The 5,868-nt window shown below is 37.2% G+C and overlaps 1 long non-coding RNA gene across 2 annotated transcripts; it reads right to left on the bottom strand.

Annotated features, from left to right (window-relative positions):
- Window positions 1-206: 206 nt before the first annotated feature.
- On the bottom strand, window positions 207-822 carry LOC147498568 (uncharacterized). Of its 2 annotated transcripts, none has more exons than XR_015194323.1 (2): window positions 548-822; window positions 207-376 (listed from the first exon to the last, which is right to left on the bottom strand). It is a non-coding gene; the product is annotated as an uncharacterized LOC147498568 (long non-coding RNA). The 2 variants fall into 2 exon arrangements; XR_015194324.1 differs by having other exon boundaries at window positions 207-332.
- Between the last annotated feature and the right edge of the window lie 5,046 nt (window positions 823-5,868).

Raw genomic sequence — 5,868 nt, 5'->3', positions numbered from 1 at the left:
CGGCCATTGGCCGGGCAAAATGGCTAGTAGAAGCTAGTTTTGTAGTGATAATTATCTTTATTCCATTAAGGGTCTGTTATTGACAGGCACACAATTGTGTTGGGCAGACCCCGACCCAAATTGGGGTCTACAATTATTTTGGGCACTACACACCATCTAGTACACCCCCCACACCCAAAACCGATTTCTTAACAAAGTTGGAAAAAATGGAAAAACAAGTGAAACTAAAAGACCCATATTCATCTCCTTCATTCAACCAATTAAAGCTCTCCGATCGAATTCACCAGCAACTCTTCTTCTCTGACTGTGATGATCAAGAGAACGCATTCCTCCTAAAGAATCCAAACCAATACAAAACTTGAAAAATTAGTCCAACCTATCAATCCAACAAAAAAAAAAGAGGTTAAATGGATTGTTGAGTATTGCGAGAAACATGTTTCTAGTCGTAAAAATGAATGTGTTGGTGTTTTTTGTTTTTTTTTTTTTCAAACTGTGAAGAAGTGCCTAAAAAATGGGATGATGAGTTCATTATTGAGCATACCAATACCTTGTATGATACACTTGGTGTAATCCAAAGGCACAATTTGATCAAGCAAGATACCCTCAATAAGAGCATACTAATGTGGGTAATATGAGCAAATTAAAGATTATTTATTGAAGATTTCATTTGTCTGTATGAATTTTAGATTGTAGGTCTGGAATTCATTAGTTATGGTTATGAAGATTTTTGATGCACACTTTAGTATTTAACGGATAACTGGGATATTGTTGTAGATATTGGGTTGTTGGGCAATTTGGTGTTTTGAGGGATTTGAACTAAACAATCACATGATTCTTAAATTTTAGTGTTTTTCGAGACTATTGACCTTTTTATGTTGAAAGTTCCAAACGGCCCAGTTATGCAGTTTGGTTTTGACTACCATGACCTAGTCTTGCCGTTTTTATGTTGTTTCAAACGACATTATGGTACAAACGAAAACATTTCTTTTCAAATGGCTACCGTGAGCCGAATTAACACATACCAAATGGCCTACAAAGATTATTTGAAGCATATTTTTCTAACTAGAAGTCCAAAACGGCAAGTTCATGCCGTTTGGGTTGGTATACCACGGCCTAAAGAGGTCGTTTGAAGCATTTTTTTTGGAGAAGTCCAAAATGGCGAGTTCAAAAAATTTCCGGTTTGAAGCATTTTTTTTTGGAGAAGTCCAAAACGACAAGTTCAAAATTTTGGTGTTTTAGAAAAATTTCAAAGGAGGGGGGACACAAAACAAGATTTTTAGGGCAATATATGATAAACTTGTAATAATTTCTTTTTTGGAGGTCTGCCCAACACAAAATGGAATGTGCCCGTAGCGGATACCTTGATATTGGATCAAATGTGGTTATGACTTAGGGCAGGACCGGCTCAACCCCATAGCAAAATAGGCAGTTGCTTAGGGCCCCACAGCCTAAGGATCCCCCAATATAATTCAGCTCAATGATTTCTTTTCAACCCACTATTATTTTTCAGGCCCTTATTTAAGGGTTAGATAACATCAGTGTTCAAGATTCTGAACGGAATGTCAGAATTATGTTGGATATTTCGGTTTTTAAAAAAATCTGAAAAATACAACATAGGGTCGAAAGATTAATCATTATGAAATCTTGTCGAAATAAAAATTTGACATGGATCGAAATATTATCAATTTCGGTTTTTGAATTTGTTGGAATTCCGAGAATTTCGAAATCCAGAACTATATATGGATAAAGTACATATTGTAAACTAGGAAATAACATTAGATAACCATTTGTTTTCTTCCAACCAAAAAAAAAAAAAAACCTCCTCGCCATCCATTGACATTCAAACTTTGATTAGCCCCTAATTGTCTTGAGCTGCCCCTGGACTTAGGTAGAATTCAATGGTCCTCTAAACCTTTCAAATTTCCAAATATTAGACGTTCAAATATTGCCCTCCAATATTGGTCCATCAAAACTTTATTTTCATCGCCATCATATCCTCATGTCAGATGAGAAGTGATTTTTTTTGCTTGGTAAGCACAAACTTTGTATTAATCACATAAAGGAAAAAGTGTTGAACATATTACATCTGCTTGGTGCTGCAATAAATAGTCACCGCTTTTAAACTCAAACAAATCTAAAATAGACCATGTCAGACACCTCCCACTTGTGGATCCATGGCGGCTTACCGTCGAAACACTCTGGTTTGAAGTTTGCAAGTGTAGTACCATGTTTCGCAACTGTATCGGCTATGAATTGAAGTGATTTGAAGGTTTGAAAAGAACTAAAAACAAAACCATGCGAGGTGTGCAAAAAAAAATATGATATACTTAACTAGCCTAATTGAAGTGGTGTAGAAAGTTCTCTCCTACCTTTTAGTGTTCTTCATTCTTCTTCTTTTTTTCATGCTTTTTCAAATGAGACACTTGAAGTGACTTAGTTTATTTCTCTATTAAAGTTGGTTCTTTCTTATTATTATTTTGGGGTTTTTTGACTTAACACCCCAAAAGTAGACCCCCTTTTGAGATAACCCCCATTTTGAGAATCATTATTGATTGCCCCCCACTCCGTCTGTTTTGTGAGTACCGTCAGTTGATATTTTCTATATTGGCCATTTTGCTCCTACTTCAAATTTGTAAAAACCCTCCATTTTTAACATACGTCTTTGACCATTAACCAACTTTCTCAAAAAAATCAGAAAATTAGGAAAAAAATCAGAAGTTAATGAAGCTTGAAACACAAATTTATGTTAAAGTTTGTGAATTCACTATTAACTTAACATATCAAAAGAAGTAAAATCAAAAACAATCAAGACCCAAACTATCAAAAAAAAAAAAACCCCCCAACATTTAGGTCCAGGAGGAGGAGCACCACCATAATAATGGGATATTTAGGTCTGGGTCCTAATAATAGTTGGTTTATTAGGGTTTGGTCCAGAAAAGCTTGAATATTAGGGTTTAGTCCTAGTTTTGGTTTTTGACCACCAGTCAACTGAATTGACTGTGGTCAATCGGTTTGTATTTTTGAAATGGCAATAATACCCCTCGCATGCAATATCACGTGTTTCTATTTTATCAAATTTAGTCGACACATGTCGACATCTGACTTCGACTTTCGATGTGGCCGTCAGATCTTAAATTTGCGCATCTCAAGAATACAATCAATAATTTCAATTTGGCTGGTCAATGATGGAGGCATTTATATTGTCTTCATCTACAGATATATCCCCGATTAGCTGGCCACCCTGATCATCTGCATCAACTACTAATAAAGGGAAACAGATGGTTCTAAACTAGAGAAAGATCATGAAGCCGGGACTGCCTGAAAGCATCATGCAGCTCATCTTGCCAAAAATATGTAGTTTATCATCTGGTGCAGAAAAAAAAAAGGAAAGGATAGTCGTTTAAGACGAGCAACAAGCTCAATTGACAATTGGTTTAGAACAATTGAATATGGGTACAGAACAGAAAGAAGATTTTGTTCCTGGTCTTGGCTGTTCAGTATGATACAAATTCAGACGGATCAGGAGAACGAGAGAGATGTTGGTCTTGCAAGGTGCGGGTCTTGCCTAAAAAGACTAATACTTTCCTTAGCACAAGCGGTAACAGATTCAAGCCAGGTTCCATCAACAACCTGGGAAAAAACATTGACATAACTAGTTCCACAGAGCGGAAAAGGGAGAAAAGAAGGGGTTGGACTATCCAATTCGACTGAATCACCAAAGCTTGTTTCTGACAGCAGCTTGAGCTGAGCCCATCACCCTCTTCCTGGCCGCAAATTCTTTATTGATTGCGCTATGTATCCAAGTTTGAATGAGTCAAAACTATAGTGGGTTTCCACTACCTCTTTTATGGAAACTAAATACAAGTTTACTCTTGGTGTTGGTTGGCCTTCACCCTCGTAGGGTTTCTTAGAAGGCTTGCCTAGTTGCGCTCACCCTCTTATTCTCATTTCAAAAGGAGAGAAAACAAAAAGAAAAACAAAGATACGATTGGATCTTGTCCGCCGCCTTCAAACCCTGTGAATGGAGATCAAAGTCGAGGTTATATTATTGACTATATTCTAGAGATGCGCAAATTTAAGATCTGACAGCCACATTGAAAGTCGAAGTCAAATGTTGACTAAATTTTATAAAATAGAAACACATGATATTGCACGCGAGGGGTATTATTGTCATTTCAAAAATATAAGCTGATTTACCACAGTCAACTCAGTTAACTGGCGGTCAAAAACCAAAACTAGGACTAAACCCTAATATTCAAGCTTTTCTGGACCAAACCCTAATAAACCAACTATTATTAGGACCCAGACCTAAAAACCCCCATAATAATCCAATGGTCCATTATCTCTTCTTCTCTTCTTCTTCTTACAACAAACAAATAACAAACTCAATACAACAAGCATTACTACTCCACCAATAGCAATCCCAACCACCGTTCCAATCGATATCCCATTCGAAGATGGAGATGGTGGTGATAGCCCCGACAATGGTGATGGCGGCGAGGGTGGTGGTCTTCCAGAAACCGGCATGGGAGGTGATGGTGGACTGCTTGTATTTCTAGGAGGTGGCGGTAAAGATTGTGAAGGCGTGGTCGGTGTCGGTGTCGCCAAAGCCCGAAGGCAGTGGAGAGCCTGCGGAGGCATTGTTGGAGGTGGTGGGGAGGTGGCAGGAGGTGTGGGCGGTGGAGAGGCAGAGGGTGGTGTTGTAGCTAGTGGTGAGGAGGTTGCATTGGGAGACGGGGCTGGTGGTGATGGTGTTGTTGACATTTTACAATTTGAAGCTGCCTTTCAAAATTAAAGTTTGTATTGTGGGCTTTTTCTCTCTCTCTCAAAATTAACCCAAAATATTCCCGCTTTATAATAGGGGTAAAATGGCCAATATGGAAAATATCAACTGATGGTACTCACAAAACAGACGGAATGGGGGGAAATCAGTAATGATTCTCAAAATGGGGGGTTATATCAAAAGGGGGGGGGGTCTACTTTTGGGGTGTTAAGTCAAAAAACCCCTATTATTTTTTTAGATTTTCTTATTTGCTTTTTCAAACGGAGTCAGACTTGGTTTATTTCTTTACCATTGGACGTTGGGGTGTCAAAATAGCCCTCAGCCCACCCATCTCGCTGATCAGCTCCAAAATATATGTTTTATTATATTTATATTACTGCATTACAGCCCTTCTTATGCATAATAAATAGACAACTCATAGTTTTTATTGTCTTTTGCATATTATAGACCATTACAGATCACTTATCATAAACACATGTATTTTAGCGCCAAAAGGAGATTTATTAACGCTTCTTATGAAGACTCAAACTACTATGAAAAAGTGATGAAAAAGTCAAAGTCAAAGGTCAAAGGTCAATGAATCAAACCCAAAAGACTGAAAATCATGCCCTTAACTCAGAAGACTGGAGATGGATGGCTGAAGTAGTTTAGGTGTGTATTTCAAAGATTATTTGATTAAGGTTCACCATAATTGTTTAGAACTTGGATTGAATGGGAGTTGTGAAGAAGAAAAGGTAGTACTCTTAGCTTTTAGGACTTGTTTTTGTTGACTAAAAGGAAACAAATTGACTAAAGATTGAAAACTTGTAGTGAAAATGTAAGCATAAACTTGAAATGAAAAACTTTGATTGAAGAACAAAAACATAAACTTGAAAAAAAAAAAAAAAATGAATTGAAAAACAAAGAGTAAAGACGAGACTTGAATGTAAATGAATTGAAAAATAAATCTTATACTACTCCTACATGATACTAAAATAAGTCTAGGTGTATTCTCTCCTCCTATTTTTTGGTTCTTATACCCCTACTTTTAGAAAAGTCTGATTTGCCCTCTCCCTCTACAATCAAGACACCTCACGATGGTTGCT

The sequence above is a fragment of the Coptis chinensis genome, chromosome 5 (assembly GCF_015680905.1).
Source record: "Coptis chinensis isolate HL-2020 chromosome 5, ASM1568090v1, whole genome shotgun sequence".
Taxonomy (NCBI): Eukaryota; Viridiplantae; Streptophyta; class Magnoliopsida; order Ranunculales; family Ranunculaceae; genus Coptis; species Coptis chinensis.
Note: the sequence above shows the minus strand (reverse complement) of the source record. Positions and strands in the feature narration are given on the sequence as shown.